The sequence below is a fragment of the Spermophilus citellus genome, assembly GCF_964194105.1.
Source record: "Spermophilus citellus genome assembly, chromosome: 8".
Classification (NCBI taxonomy): domain Eukaryota; kingdom Metazoa; phylum Chordata; class Mammalia; order Rodentia; family Sciuridae; genus Spermophilus; species Spermophilus citellus.
Genome location: NC_138189.1, coordinates 12,075,915 through 12,093,233, shown reverse-complemented (window position 1 = coordinate 12,093,233; position 17,319 = coordinate 12,075,915).

The following is a 17,319-nucleotide window of genomic DNA, read 5'->3' as shown; positions in this document are numbered from 1 at the left end:
TGGGTTCAGATCCTAGTTCCTCTATGGAGCAAATGATGTCATATCTCTAAGCCTCATTTTCACAGTCTGCAGTGGGGCTAGTACTACTGGCCATCTCTGTATGTGAAGTCGACATCCACAGACTCAACCGACCTTGGACTGAAAATAAGTGGAAAAATTTTTCATCTGCACCAAACATATACAGAGTTTTTTCTTTGTTGTCATTCCTTCAGTTATATGGTGTAACAACTATTTACAGGGCTTTAGTGTTACATTGCTTAATATAAGTAACTTAGAGGTGATTTAAAGTATTCCAGAGTATCTTCATAGGTAAAATGCAAATGCTATGCCATTTTATATACTGACTGGAGCAACTGCAGAATGTGGTCCTGGGGTCCTGGCAGCTCTCCCTGCCGGTGCTGAAGACCAACTGCACCTGCTTCATGGGGCATGGTCAGGAGGGAAGGAGGAAGCGCACAGGACTGGGCATTGTGTAGTTTAGCCTTGTCCGTTAGTGGCAGATCTGGAAGTAGGACATGTGCGTCTTTGCTCCCAGCCCAGGGTCTTCTCTCTCATCCAGGGTGGACTGGGGCAGCAGTCCAGGAGGGGCAGACTTTCAGGCTGGTGAGGTGGTAGGACGGGGCAAAGACAGAACAAGAGCACCTTGAGTACATTCAACTCATCTTTCTTTAAAAAAAAATATTCCAAGAGGTGAGCAGCTGTAGGGACCATCTTCCACTTAGAATCTGAAACTCAACCCATCAGCTGAAGGGCACGTTCCTCAGTAAACGTCTCAATAGAAAAATGAGGGTGGCACCTCCCCTGGGACAGGGGAGCGCAAAAAGGATGATCCAGAGGGTAGTCAATACAGAGAGTTCAAGAACTTCCCTGAAGGTTGCCACTCGTCCTGAGGAAGCAGCCTTTCCACTTAGGGCTCAAATTTTGATGAAGATAAGATCAAATGTAAAATGTGTCATTTCTGTGCTGATTGGTAATGTAGAGATTTCCTCGACATTCCACCAATGCTGGAGTTTAATATCAACTTACCACTTGAAAGATGTAGAAAACACAATAAAATTTAGCTTAAACCTGATTACCGAAGAAATAAAGATGTGGAACATAAACACAGTTATGTCTAGCTGGAGGAAATCTGAACTGCCCTTGCGTGGCTTGAAATACATGTGCGCACACACACACACACACACACACACACACACACACTCACAATTTCATGCAAGCAGACAAGCACACAATAGCTCCTTCTCTTGAATTTCCTGCTGGTCTGGTGTACTGAGAACTGGTGGGCTTGCAGAGTATGATTTGCTAACTGTGGGATCCCTTTTCTTTACTGAAAATCCTTCAATTATAAGATCCATCCTCTCATGTCTATTGTTTTTTTAAAGTGAAGCTGCCACCAAAGATACAATGGGTTTGTGACAACCAAGTCCTGTCTTCTAATCATATTCCGAATTAGATGTCAGGAAATCTTAAATGTTCTCTTCATTTGGAAGATTCAAAACACCCAAGCCTCTTGGAAGGTTGTGATATATAATCTTAATTTACTTAAAAGAACTCCCTTATAGGGTCTGATAATTTGTGGCCTGGTAACTAATTTTTATGCAATATTGAGATGGCCATTCATCCTCTCCCCGGGGAAGTTCTGGGGGCAGGTGCCATGCCCCTCTAAATCACAAATGGAATTCGTTTGCAGACAGAGATGGTATTTCTTTGTGGGGGAAAAAAAAAATAATCCACACCATTTCTTTTCATTTCATTAGCTGTTGTTCAGAAGAGGCTGCCGGGTGATCCCTGGGGGGTAGAGAAAAGAATTTAGAGTTTAAATATAGTTGGGGATCAGTAAAAAAGTAGAACATTGTTCAGTAAAAAGAGGGGAAGGCTGAAGACTGTCCTTCTGTTTGTGAAAGAACTGGGGAGAGGCAGCGAGCAGAGGAAAGAAGGCAGAGCCTGAGCCTGTTATTATCTATTTAAAGAAATACCATCCATGTTGAACAATTAAACCTCTTTCACATACCCCTCATGGGAATCACAAAGATCTTCAGAAATTCCCTCCTTGGCTGAATTTTGGAGTGGGTACTAGAGCAAATGGAGAATTTATGAGAAAACCTAAAAATGAAAAAAAAAATTAAACCATGTAGCATTAACACCATTTCAAACTTCTATGAATCAAATCTGAAATTGACATAAGAAAAAAAAAAATCACCTCCCCCCTTGGCAAGAAGAAACGAGCAGGCAAACCCACTTCCAGCAGGGAAGAGAGCCCATTAGCACCACGTTTCAGGTCCTCTAAAGAGGTGCTTGGAACCTCTGCCCAAGCTGGGAGCATCCCCACAATCCTGCTTAATGCCCAATGCGCCTTTCAGGGCTGGGTTCGCCCTGGTCCTGCACAAACGTGCACACACATCTAATCCAGAAGTACAAAGCTGCCAGAGCCCTACCCCCAGGAGGCCGGAGCTCCTGGCAGAATCTCTGCTTTTCTGAATAAGATGGAAATTTATTAGGAGGAAATTATTCTGGTGTCTTCAGAAATACAACATTCCTGATAAAAATCTTGCTCCTGACAGCAGACTAACAAGATACATTTGTTAGTGGTTTCTGTTCCTGAGAATCGGAGGCGAATGCCCTGCCCTTTTATTGCAGCGTTGCAGGGAGACACATGCAGTGACAAGCATGATTCAAGTTTTTCATTTCACAAACATTTGAGCTGGAGATTACATGCCAGGCACTCTACTGAATGCACTCTGTAGGCCGTGTCTCTTCGGAGGAAAGGAGTGGTGATGTCCGACACATAGTAGGTGCACAGGAAATGATAGCTATTTCATATCTTTATTGGAAAGATACAACACCTGCAATCAGAGCTCAAAGTCTTATGGACAGAAAAACAGATCAGAAACTGATAATTAGCTGACTGCACCTCTGGTAGCCAACCTACATATGCTCAGTTCATAGGCTCCCCAAGTAAATGCACACGACCCCAAGTGCTTTTATTATGCACACTGTTCATGGGAAAGCCTCTTAGAAAGCTTAGCTCTTATTTCTTTCAGAAACTATTGTTACAAGCTTAGTTTTCTGATTCCCTATTTCATGGCACATTAGAAGCAACAATTAAGAAAGGTTAGCATTTGCTGAAAACAGGCACAGAAGCAGTAACAGGGAGGTATCCAGCCACCTAGAGAATCTAGTGATGGCAGAATTGAGATACCTGAGAAGTTCTGGGGAAATTTGAAACAGAAATTAACAAACCTATATTGAACTGTTAAGCCATTTGCCTACACAGGTCCTATTTTTATAGTCACTTTAGAACCTTCCATTCCCCCCCACAAAAAAAAAAAGGAGAGGGAACCATAGGATCAAATCCACTTAGGTATATCTAATAAAGCTGTGAATATAAGGTAATTTTAAGAAAAACAGCAAATTGAGAAAATGTTGAGATGTTGGCACTTAATAAAAAATGTTTCAATATTTGGGTGGTTTACTTCCAAGGCTAGTGTCCTCTAGGACCTAAACACCTCTCCCTAGGTCCTATCTCTTAAAGGTGCCACCTCCCAATGTCATCACGCTAGAGCCAAGCCTTGAACACAAAGGCCCTTGGAGGAGAACTGCAGGCAAGCTTGTCTGCATTGCTGTTTAGTCATGTTTCACAACTGGTGTGGGGTCCAGATAGTGAGGAGGGTGCTTGTTCAAGAAAGAACCCCAAGGTAGTATATGCTTATTATTATATGTCATAAAATAGAACTCACAAGCCTTCCCCTTAGCGATAACTGCTCTGATACTTTCAAGTATGTATTCAAAATGCTTAGTTGCTATGTTGGCATCTGGGATGTGCTCCCAAAAGCTCATGTGTTAAAGACTGGGTTCCCAAAGCAGCAACGTCCAGAGGTAGGGCTTTTAGGAGATGACTGACTCATGAAGGCTCTGACCTCCTCAGTGTACTAATTAGTAATCAGGATGGATTATTGGAAGGTGGGACTTAGAGGAAGTAGGCCACTAGGGGCTTACCCTGGAAGGTTTATCCTATCCTGGCCCCACCCCTTCTCTCTCTCTCTTTCTGCTTCTGGACTACGCTGAGCTGAGCGGCTTCCTCTACCACACTGTCTGCCATGATGTTCAGGCCCAGAGCAATGGAGCTGGTCAACCATGGATCGAAACTTCTGAAACCGAGAGCCAACATAACAAGGTCTTCTTCTGAGGTAATGGGGTTAGGATTTCATCATATAAATTTTGGGGAGCACAATTCAACGTCTGGTGTGGCTGGACATCAGAAATAAGATGAGAATGGTAGACTGGTTGGAGTGGATGACGGGAGAAGCCCAGGGAGATGTGCATGTTTGTCCCCTCCGTGTGCAGCTGCTTACAGAACTGCCGAGGCTCTCGGTGAGAGTGGCTGCAGGGCTCTCGGATGCCACGGTGCTCCCTGTGGGACACTGTGAGATTCAGTCCTTAGTGTGAGAAAAAAGCTCCAAGATAGTAAGTTTTTGCAAGCTTTGGTTCATTTGGCTGTTTTCTAGTACTTTCTAGCCAGTAAGTAAAAAATGAGTTAAAGAAGAACAAATAAAAATTAAGAAAAGTCTATCCAGTACCTCATTCATTCATTCTCTCTCTCTCTCTCTCTCTCTCTCTCTCCCCCCCTTGGTACTGGATATTGAACCCAGGGCCACGCACATGCTGGGCAGGTGCTCTATCACTGAGCTATACCTGCAGCCCTTTTTATTTCATATTGAAACAAAATCTTGCCAAATTGATCAGGATAGCCTTGAACCTGCAATCCTCCTGCCTCGATCTCCTCAGAAGCTGGGAATACAGCGTACACCACTGTGCACAGCTAATTTCTTATCTTTTGTACATGAGGAAAAACTGTAATCATTCACTTTTGGAGATCCAGTAACTCAACATATTCTTGACTTTTTGGTAGTTAAAATTATTAGTCTGATTACTACCAAATTTTCTAGAAATATGCCATTATAAACTTTTGAAGAATTAGAGTTGTTAAAAATCTAATATAAATAATGGTCACTGCAGATGTCATCAGTGAGGATGTCGTCATGCAGGTATAGACTGGGCCCTAATCCAATATGGCTGCAATCCTGATAGGAAGGGAAGTTTGGACACACACACACACACACACACACACACACCACACACACACACACACAGGGAACACTATGCAAAGATGAAGACATCCATCAGGGTGTTGAAACTGTCAGACAAGTGAACCCCAAAGATGACCAACAACCACCAGAAACCAGGAAAGAACCACGGGACAGGTTCTCTTTCACAACTCTAGGAGGAACCAAGCATGCTCACTTGTTTCTTTTTTTCCTTCCTGACTTTGTTCTTTCCTTCCTTCCTTCCTTTCTTTTTAATTTATTCTTTTTAGATATACATGACAGTATATTGACACATGATACATCTATAGAGTATAACTTCCCATACTTGAGGTTGTACGTGATGTGGAGTTACACCAGTCATGTATTCATATATGAACTTAGAAAAGTTATGTCCAATTCATTTTACTGTCTTTCCTATTCTCATCCTCCCTCCCTTCTCTTTATTCTCCTTTGTCTAATCCAATGAACTTCCAGTCTTCCCTCCCCTTATTATGTGTTAGCATTTGCATATCAGAGAGAACATTTGGCCTTTGGTTTTGGGGGGATTGGCTTACTTACCTTAGCATGATATTCTCCACCTCTATCCATTACCAGCAAATGCATATTTCGTTTTCCTTTATAGCTGAGTAAAATTCCATTGTGTGTAAGTACCACATTTTCTTTATCCATTCATTTGTTGAAGGGCACAAAGGTTGGTTCCATATCTTGGCTATTATGAGTTGAGCTGCTATAAGCATTGATGTGGCTGCATTACTATAGTATGCTGATTTTAAGTCCTTTGGGTATATGCTAAGGAGTGGGCTAACTGGGTCAAATGGTGGTTTCATTCCAAGTTTTCTGAGGAATCTCCATACTGCTTTCCAGAGTGGTTGCACCAATTTGCAGTCCCACCAGCAATGTATGAGTGTACCTTTTCCCCCACGTCCTCACCAACATTTATTGTTCCTTGTATTCTTGATTGTTGCCATTCTGACTGGAGTGAGATGGACTCTCGGTGTAGTTTTAATTTGCATTTCTCTAATTGTTAGAGATGATGAACTTTTTTTCATATTTTGTTGACGATCGTATTTCTTCTTCTGTGAAGTGCCTGTTCAGTTCTTTAATCATGCTCACTTTTGGCCTCAGACTCCAACCTTCAGAACCAAGACAGCACGATTTCTAAGTCTCCCTGACTGTAGCCCCTTGTTCCCAAAGCCCAAGCAAATCAAGACACAGGTTATTCCTAAGCCCCTCCCTACACTTTGCACTTCTCTTATTCCTAACTGTCATGTGTACTTTTCCCTCTCCCTGGACACCTTCTCTTCTCCTATACCATCTCTTTCCTCCAAGGTTCTCTCTGTGTATGTTGCTGGGTCCATAATTCCCTTTTATAAGGATAGTGATCATTAAGTGAAGGGCCCATCCTGTACCAGCACGATCCTATCTACCTGCCTTGACATTCAAGATCCAGCATCTCGTCCTAAAAGAACTAGAACTGCAGAAATGCCCAGTAGGTAATCTTGCTTTTAATGGCCATGTCGGGCTGATTTAAAAAACATACGATTAGAAGCTTGGCAGCTGCATAACTCTTCTGAGGCCAACACCAAGGTACACTTGTGGCTTCCTCTGTCTGTGCCAGCTTCTCATAGCCCACCAGCACTGGAAGAGCATTTTGGAGCTGTCCTGGGGCATGAGAAAAGAGGATCCCAGTTGCTGTAGGCAACACCCAGATCTTGGGAGCTTGGCTGCCCCACCCAAGTAACTCTTAAGCAAGCCGCATCCCAGCCTTAGCAATCCCACTGTGTAGCGTGAGAGAGTGGTGTGGACATTTGTTTCCTCTGCCCTTCCTGGTAGCTTCAGAGGAAATGTCATACTTTCACTGAATCATAGGGACATTTTAACACAGAGATTCTAGAAATAATCTGAATTATGCCCTATCCTCTGTCCCTAGAGGCAGCTACAAATGGGGTTTTCGCTGGTCTTGAGTCAAATCCACCTTCCAGAAGTCCTGCACACCCCAGGCACGTGTAAGCTTCCCAGCCTTGAGCTCCATAAAGCCCTGCTGTTTGTGTTTGAGTCTTGGCCCTCTGTAAATCCCTAGAGGGTGATATTAACGGGTGCACAGTATCTGCTTGTTCACCCTCCAGCGTGTGCAGTACAGCACATCAAATGCTCTCCAGGCAGGTGACCCAGGGTTACATCAATCTTTCCAAGGTTTCTACCCCTAGGAGCTAGGTGACCAGCTCACTGGACCCTTTCTGCCTCATTCTGTCTTATGTAAAAGACAATGAGACCTATTTCCCAGGAATGTTTTGGGAATTCAATCAGATAATGTGTGCAAACCACTCAGATGATTGCCTAGTCCATAAAAATCTTAGTTGTAACTGTTTTTTTTTATTTGTTGCTATCAATAAAATGTGTAGACTATTCCCTACCCCTATAAAATTTGAGGAAGTCAGGTAGGATCATATATGTAAAACAGTGCAGGCTCTGATAAATATCATGGTAACTCTCATCATTATATAAAATGGTTTGAAGATCGTCTCTTATAATAATTTATAATGTTTCAATTTTTGCATCTGGATCTTTTCTCTGACTATCAATAGGCAGCACAATCTGACTCTTTCTCAGACCACAACTGCTAATCAGCAACAGGATCACAAGGAGAAACCAGGGAGACTCCACGGTGTGCTGTACGGCTAAGCTAAGATGTTTGGTAGTATAGGCGTATTAAATACATTTCAAATTTGTTATATTTGGAGCTAGAATGTCCTCCAAAGACTTGGGGATATGGGGAAGTGATTGGATCATGAGGGCTCTACCTCATCAATGGATTAATCCTTTGAGGGACTTCTGTTTGATGACATTGTTGGAAGGTGGTGGAAGGTGTAGGCCTTGTTGGAGGAAGTGGGTTACAGGGGGAATGCACTGGAAAGATTTATCTCCTCCTTGTTCAACAAGTCCCCTCCTTGTTCACACTCCCTCTCTGATTGCTGACTGCCATGAGCTGAGTCCCTTTCTTCGGGCACACCCTTCTGCCATGTTTCTGTCTTGATGCCTACTGAACTCAAATGATGAGCCAATATAAACCCTTCGGCCTAAATTACTTTTCTCAGGTATTTTGTCCTAGAAATGAAGAGCTAATCAACACAAAATTACAATATTTTCAGCTTTTGAAGTTTTATCAGCAAAAGAAACAATCAGTGAGGTAAATAGAGAACCTACATCTTGGGAGCAAATTTTTACCATTTACACATCAGATTAGTGATCTATCTGATGTGTGAATGGTAAAAATTTATATATATATAAAGAACTCGAAAAGTTAAACACCCAAAAATAAATAAATAAATAAATAAATAAACAAACAAACAAACTAATTGATAAAAAGGCCAAGGAACTGAACAGACACTTCTCAGAAGAAGATATACAATCAGTCAACAAACATATGAAAAAAATGTTCAACATCTCTAGCAATTAGAGAAATGCAAATCAAAACCACTCTAAGATTTTATCTCACTCCAGTCAGAATGGCATCCATTAAGAATAAAAACAACAATAAGTGTGAGAGATGATGTGGGGAAAAGGTACACTCATACATTGCTTGTGGGACTACAAATTGGTGCAGCCAACATGGAAAGCAGTATGGAAATTCCTTGGAAAACTGGGAATGGAGGCACCATTTAACCCAACTATCCTGCTCCTCAGTCTATACCCAAAGGACTTAAAAAACAGCATACTACAGGGACACAGCCACATCAATGTTTATAGCAGCACAATTCACAATAGCTAAACTGTGGAACCAACCGAGATGCCCTTCAGTAGATGAATGGATAAAGAAAATGTGCTACATGTTGAATGTGCCTATATTATACAAGCAGAAAGAGTGAGAGATTAAAGAACATCTCTTCAAACTGCTTACATACTAGAAACCCTTAATCATAAAACTCACTCTGAAATTAAAGCCTTGCCTGTGAAGAACAAAAGAAAAAGAAAAGAAAATGTGCTGTATATACACAATGGAATATTACTCAGCCTTAAAAGAGAAAAAAAATCATTTTCTGGGATGGGGCTCAAGCGGTATCACGCTTGCCTGGCATGTGCGGGGCGCTGGGCTTGATCCTCAGTACCACATAAAATAAAATAAAGATGTTGTGTCCACCGAAAACTGAAAAATAAATATTAAAAAAAAATTCTCTCTCTCTCTCTCTCTCTCTCTCTCTCTCTCTCTCTCTCTCTCTTAAAAAAAATCACTTTCAGGTAGATGGATAGAGATGGAGGATACAATGCTAAGTGAAGTTAGCAAATCCCAGAAAACCAAATGTCAAATATTTTCTCTGATATAAGGAGCTAATTCATAGGGGGTTTTGGAGGGGGAGCATGGGAGGGTTAGGCGAACTCTAGATAGGGCAAAGGAGTGGGAGGGGAAGAGAGGGGGTATGGAGGTAGAAAAGATGGTGGAATGAGGTGAACATCATTACCCTAAATACGTGTATGAAGACACAAATGGCGTGAATATGGTTTGTATACATCCAGAGATATGAAAAATGTGCTCTATATGCGTAATATGAATTAAAAAATGTAATCTCACCATAAATCAGGGAGCATCCGTATAAAAACACGTATATAAATAATTAAAATTTATGTGTATGCTATAATAGAAATAATTAAGATTAAAATCAATGTAATTTGGAATTAAATGATTTATGAATGGTTTATTTTGTAAGTTATGTGAAGACAATATATTTATTCTTTTGAATGTTCATTTGCTCATGTATTGCATGAACACTTAGAGAACTCCTTGGTAGGTGTGTTATGGTTTGGATATAAGGCAATCCCCCAAAAGATCCTGGGTCAATTCAGAAATGTTCAAAGGTGAAATGATTAGACTGTGAGAGCTGTAACCTAACCAGTGGATTAATCCATTCGGTAAATTAGTAATTTGAAAATTTGTACTGGGTGGTACCTATGGGCAGGTGAGACATGGCTGGAGGCAGTAGGTCTCTGAGGGTGTTGTGTCCTTGGGGATTAGAGCTTGCCGCCCTGGTTTCTCCCTCTCTCCCTGCTTCCTGAACACCATGAGGTGGGCTGCTTTCCTCCGGCAGGCCCTTCTGCCATGATGCTCTGCCTCACCTTGGACCTAGAGCAGTAGAGTTGGTGGACCTTGTTCTGAACTTCTGAAACCATGAGCTCAAAATAACAAAAAGCTCCTCAGAATTGTTCTTATCAGGTATCACAGCAATGAAAACCTGACTAACATAATGTGCTTAGCTTATATTTATAATGTATAATGGATTTCACTGTAGCAGGTTGAGTGCTGGGTTTCCATATCTTTCTAATTATGATATGTCTCCTTTCCCTGTTGGAGCCTTCGATCTTTTTTTTTTTTTTCTTTCCTACAGTTTGTGATTTCATCATTTTGTGCCACATCAGAATAACTCTCATCTACAAACTTCTGGAAGGCAGGTCAACAGCCCCTCTCCTATCCTGTCTTAAGTACCTGCGTGAGGCCAAGGTCAGTGATTCCCTTACACAAAAGACTAAGAAAAAGTTGGGACTGAGCTGAGGGTTGGGTGTTTGCTTTTGTCATCAGCTGTGTGGCTCTGAAAGTCACTGAGAGTCCACCAGCTAGAGAAGAGATGGGAGAAAGGTGTCATTTGTCCTGCCAAAGCTGAAGAATGCATAGCAGCTCCTTGGATGGGGGATGGAGAGGAGGTATGAACTGAAATGAGGAGAAAGAAGCCATTTGATCTCCAGCGCCTGCCCTTGGGGAAGCCCAGGGTGGAAGCACAGGAGGGCCTTGGGTTTCCTCCTTCCCACCTGCAGGCTAGAGCAGCTCTGAGACCCTTTCCAGCTGAACAGTGCCACATTTCCAGGTGCTCTGTTTATTAGTCACTCCGTTTTATATAACACACACTGAGCATACAGCATTGTAGATTTGAAGTAGTTTTTTTTTTTTTTTTCATGGACAGTATTTTGAAACTCAAAGGACTTTACAGCCTGTGGAAATTTGTCCATTTAAAACCAATGACACCAGATGGTCCCCTACCAAATCAATAGTTACTCTGACTGGAGCTAACAATCTTAGCAACAGACTCTTGAAAGGTAATTGTGTGACATTTGTGTCTTTCACAATTTTGGAGGGTGGGAGGGTGCTAGGGATTGAACCCAGGGCCTCAGGTATTCTAGGCACACAGTGTACCACTCAGACCGCCATGCTCTTGTTCTTGGTAATCCTGAGAATGACTCTTTTTTTTAAAACAAATAAATTCCTTTAGTATTTTTATTAATAAAATATAAATATACTTTTATTGTAGTTTTAAAATACACATAATCTAAAAGAAGAATATTAAAAAATACCCATTATCATACTGCCTCAAGATAACTACCATTAAACGTTTATGTTGCCATTTCAGAATTTTTTCTATTAACATTCTGCATATACATAACAATATGTATTTTAAATAAAAACAGAAGCAGGAGGTACTTTCAATTTCATGATCCTTTTTCCTATCAGCATGAAAAGGATATAATTTTGTCATTCTATGTCAATAAACATATCTATTAAATTATTGTAAATTTAAATTTAATTACTGTATTGGGAGGTCCCGTGAGAAGACCCTCAAAATCACTATCATCTTTCTTCCTGAGTTCTAAACCATGTGAAAAACAAATAGATGATGTTGGGCATAGCAGATGACATCTGGAAACTGGCAGACCACCTAACACTGAACTCTAGAATTAGCCAGAATCCCCTTCCTTGGGCCCAGGCAGGTCCTGACCCCAGAGAACAAGCATCCCTGTGGGTACCTTGGTCCTAAGATATAGGAAGCAGCAACTGGCTGAACGTATCCAGTTCATTGTTCCCAAGCTCATCAATGAGAGTAGTCAACCCCCTTTCTATGGATGATGGAGAAAAGTGTTTAGAGAGAAATAAAGGTCACCCTAGTGGGTGAGGTCAGCCCTCCAAAAATTCAAAAGAAGCATTGGAAATGGGGAAGGAGCTTTCCCCAAGATATGGAAGTATCATGACTTACACTACCAACCTTCATGAGACAGTGTGCTCATTTCCAATTATTCCATTATATCACAAATTATTTTGTTAGGGCCTGATTGTTGGTCCTTTATAGATACAAAGGGGATGCTCAATGTTGCCAGGGATCATATGGTTACTGTTGGATCTACACTTTGAATTCAAGTTCTCCTGACTCTAATAGCCCCACCCCCAGGGCAACTCCAAGGTCATCTCAAACCATGTTTCAGGCAGGTATGGGAAGGCTTGAGGCTGGAGGGGACTTACTAGATCTTAACTACAGACATGAAACAACCAGAAAATTCCCCAAGGTTCTATAAAACAATGGTGTAATGGTCTGCTGCAGATAAGGCATCAAAGTGGCCAGTGGATGAACCCTGTAGACAGTTAGGTGGGCAAGATTCTAAGAACAAGCACCCCTGTGGGCACCTCGGTGCTGCCAACCAGCCTGTACACACTGATGAATGCCTGTCCTCAAAGCATCTCTCTTAAGGACTGCCCTGCCATAGTCCACCTGTCAGCAGCCTGCCTAATCTCCACTCCCTGCAAGATGACAAGAGAAATTAGAGACATGTGTCTGCAGAGCCCAAGTCCCTGGAGCTTTTGCTTGGAGATTTTGTCATAAGCTATAAAGCAGAGCAAGCAGCACCCAGGTATCAGTGATGAGACTCCGCTCAGTGGGCAGGGTTGGCAACTTTCCTCACAGACTACAGCTTGGATCGGAAGACGGATGTTTCATTGACAGCAGGCGCTTCTAGTGTGTCAAAGCCCACACTAACGTATCACTCTCATTTTCCAGTTTCCAGCCTAATGGTCCACAGTGTGCAAGTACTCCCTTCCCCTCCCTTTGTTATATCGCACAACCCTGCTGTTTGCTCTGACTTGAGATAAAGTCACAGTCTGGCTTTTTTTTTTGTCAAATGTATGATGTGCTGTAGGTAATTCTTTCCCTAAGGGTTGTTTGGCTGGATTGTTTTGTAACAAGTCTTGATTCAATGCTGGTGGTTTGATTCAGGGAGAAAAAACAAAACTGCCCAACAGAAGACGGAAATAGATAAGTATACAGAGGCAGGGGGCAGGTCTAGTTCATGAGACCACAGGCAGAACTGTCAGAATGCAAGAGAAAAGCAGCAGAGCCAGAGAAGTGGCAATAGCTTGGGACCCATTCATCCATCTATGTATTCTTCTTCTCGCCTGTAGGCAGTAGGTGCTTAACATATGTGAGGTTTTGTATTAAGATATGTTTATGTGTTCAAATGATACAAAAAGGAAGAAAACACATTCCCTGTTCTCAAAGGCCTTAAAAATACGACAGTATATGACTATAAAATGAAACAACATGTGATACATGTGTAATGGGCCAACCTGTTGGGATGCCAATTGGTGTCTTCTTCTTACCCTCTTTACCCTGTCTTCAAAGTGGCTTGAACCCTCTGTCTTCTTTTGAATCAGGGAAGAGTTGTGTTAAGAGAGCAAGGTATAGGCAGCATCAGCCAAAATTGCCTTAGATGATGTGCAGAAGTTGGGATTAAGCCTAGTGGACTCGTTGAGCCATCCGAAGAATGCACTTTTCAGTTTGACAATATTTATTAAACACAACCTAAAAGTCCTGTGTTTCATTTCTGTAATTGCATTATGACCTGATTAGAGAGATGAGTAAACTGAGACCCAAGCAGTTTAGGAAACACATACCAATTCTCTATGCCAGTTAGTGGCAGAGAGAGGACTTAAATCCATGCTTCTCTCTATTCCAGCCACCTTCCCTGGATAACATTTTGGATATTGGAATTATAAGCAACTCCTCACATTTTATCCACAGTCAAGCTATTATTCAAAGTACTTGGACTCTATGGCTCAGGATTTGAGTAACTTGCTGAAGGTTCAGAACTGAGCAGAGGAACAGGTTAGTACAGCTGAGAGAAGGTCATTGACTGGTCTTGGTTTGATCTCACTTCCATCTTTAGTCTATAATTTTGAACTAATTTTATTTTCCTGTTTCACTCTTCTCATTTACAGAAGGAGAACACTGATCTGATTAACTCTTTAACTTGCTACCCCATGGAAAGCACATTGGAAAGGGAGTTTGAAGGCTGGGGCTCTTAGCTCAGTGGCTCAGAGCACCTGCCTAGCATGTGTGCGTGAGGCACTGGGTTCAATCCTCAGCACCACATAAAAATAAATAAAATATAGGCATTCTTTGCATCTACAACTATAAAAAATTTTTTAAAAAGAGGAAAGGGAGTTTGAGTCCATCATATAAAAGAATTTCAGTGTTTGAATATAGAATTCAGAAGGTTGAGGGAGATGAAGACCTTGCTTTTAGGAAGGACATATCTGCTATCTTTTGGATTCTGGCACTATGATAGCACACAAAAATACCTATTGACTACATACAGTTTATATTGCAGGAGCTGAAATTTAAGCATAGTTTATAGGAGAATGTGGTGAGTACTAAAGTTAAACATAAAAATAAGATTCAGAATAAAATCCTTGATTTTATTCATTATCAAAATTAGGTAAACTCTCAGCTTTTTTGATTACTTAAATTATTGTTTCCTAAAATGTAGTTTGTGATATGCTGGTCTTTAGAATATTATAGTATAGAAAGGTATTCTTCCAGATATATCAAAAAGAAAATAAATGGGTTTGTGACTTAAAAATTTAGCAAGTATTCATTCATGTCATCTCTTTCTAGATGATGTGTTCTCATATTAAGACATGAAGTTCCATTTAACTTCATCCCATAATTACTCCTTCCCTTTCTAAAAAATAACATTTATTAACATGTAGAAAGTAAACCTTATACAGCACTAAATTAGATATACCTTATTCCAGAAAAGAAAAACTGATTAAATAATTCCTAAAGGTCCTGTTTATTATTATGATATTTAGGTATTATAAATGCAAGTCTTCCTCTTCTTCTCCATTGAAAACTTATTATTCTAATTAATTTTATTTGGGGAAAATTTTCAGAACAGCATATGTAATTTGTAACTTTTAAGAATTTAGCAGTCTTTTGCAGTCATTTGCTTGTTTTCATATAGCACTTTATAATCTAGTGACGTCAAGTTGCTCTCAAAGATATATTGCATATATATATGGTATCTTGGAGACAGGAAACAAGTCTAAATATGAAATTCATATATGTTTCATGCACATCTTATACTCACAGCCTGAAGGTAGTTTTTAACATTTATTTATTTTTACATAACAGATTATTATCAGATGAGAATTTAAAAAAAAAAAAAACAGACATAAACATCACTTAAAATCATATGGATATTAAGAAGATGTTATGAACCACTTTGTCTCAATATATTTGAAAACTTACATAAACTGCATAAAGTCTTAGTAAAGCCCAGTTAATTAAAACTGACATAAAATAATGAAGATTCTTGTAATTAAATTCATAATGCAAAGTCTTTTAACGAAGAAAACTCAAAGCTCATATCTCTTCACTCATCCCTTTTGTAGTTTTTTAAGGAAGAATGAGCATCAGTTCTATCTAAACCCTTCAAGAGAACAAAACGAAGAGAGAACACTTCCTATGCCTTCTGAGAGGAGAGTGCAATATTAACCTGGTATTCTTTTTAATCAGTGTCTTGTGGATACCCATTAGGTCAGATCCACTCCACTGTTCCTCCCCTTTCCCAACCCTCCTCCCTCCACCTCAATGCCCCTCGCCTATTGCACTGATCTCTTGAAGGTAATCTGATGTCATGTTTTTGGTGCACTTGCATCTTGACTGTGACCCCTCTTAGGGGTCAGGTGTGGAGTTTTCCACTTGGGGGGAAAGTTTGGATTCTGAAGCATTTTGGATTTGAGAGTTTTAGGTTGGGACGATTAACCTATAAACCAAAGTATTATACAACTATTAAGATGAGTCCAGTGCCTTAATTTAGAAAGTTGGTGATCCTGGCACAATCAAGATGAGCTTTCTTCACGGATAATTTCTAAGCACATGAAATACAAAGTTCATGGTTTCGAATGTGCTAAAGCATCTCAACCCCAACATATCTCTGTTTGCCGTGTTATTGTTTCCTCTACGCCTGGAAATCCAATCCCTGAGTCTCAACTTCTACCTAAAGTGTTTTAGGGATAGCAAAGTGTGTCTAAAACTGAATTTTTCATCTGTCCCTTGAAATCTGCTCTTCTTCCAGGTTCCTTTCAAAGTAGGGTGCACCATTATTCAGCCAATATGTCCTCTGCTCACCCCTGTTTGTCCAAACCTACTTTCTAGACAACATCTTTGGTTTCTCTATATTCCCACCATCCCTGATGAATCAATCACCTGGAAACGTCTTTCAAATTCATTTATTTGTTCCCACCTCTTTTAGGTTGAATTTTGTCCCCCTGAAAAAATCCTAAACCTCAGTGACTGTGAATATGATCCTGGGACGATAGGACCTAGTTCAGCTGGCTGGTGGTGGAGAAGGAGCCACAGGAAACCTTCTGGCTTTTGAGTGAAAATGAACTCAGCCTGATGAATAGACACTATGCCAAAAGCTCACCCTCCCACACTGACAAAGTTTGTGGACCAGAAGCTGTCATTAAAACTAAATGGAGGCAGACACGACCAGGGAATATTGTGGGCATTTGGTCTCTGGGACTCCTGTGACAGATGAACACGTGGAGATGGCAACTCGTGGGCAACAGAACAACACTGGCCTGGTGGTAACAGGAGGGACTGTGTCCTCATGTCAGAGCCTGTGTGGCCAGGGGCTGCTCGGCAGAGGAATCCAGGCCTCCTGTTCTAAAGGCCTGCTTGACTCTAATGTAAAAATCAGGTCATGCACATTTTCATATTAAAACTTTGGTTAAAGAAACTTTTGCAATCATTATTTAAAAAAAAAAAGAAGAAGATAAAAGAGCATTTGCCAGTGGGGGAGGGCAAAGATTTTTTTTTAATGTGAAACAGCACAGCATTTTATTTTTAATATTTAATTCTAAGAAGTTTAGTAATATCGCAACAGAACAAAGAGTGCAGAGAACAGCCGGAAGAAAGGGCTGGAGTTGGAAGATGATGGGATATCTGTATCATTCTGGAGAACCTAGATTTTGCCAAATAGATGATACAACTGCTAAAGGATCTGGGGATGGGGATACAAAGGCTTTTGCTTAAGCAAGATCAAGATCAAGCCGGCAGCCCCCTCACATCATAAGAAGTGTAATCTGTTTGTATCGCGTGCACATGTGCATGGGGCG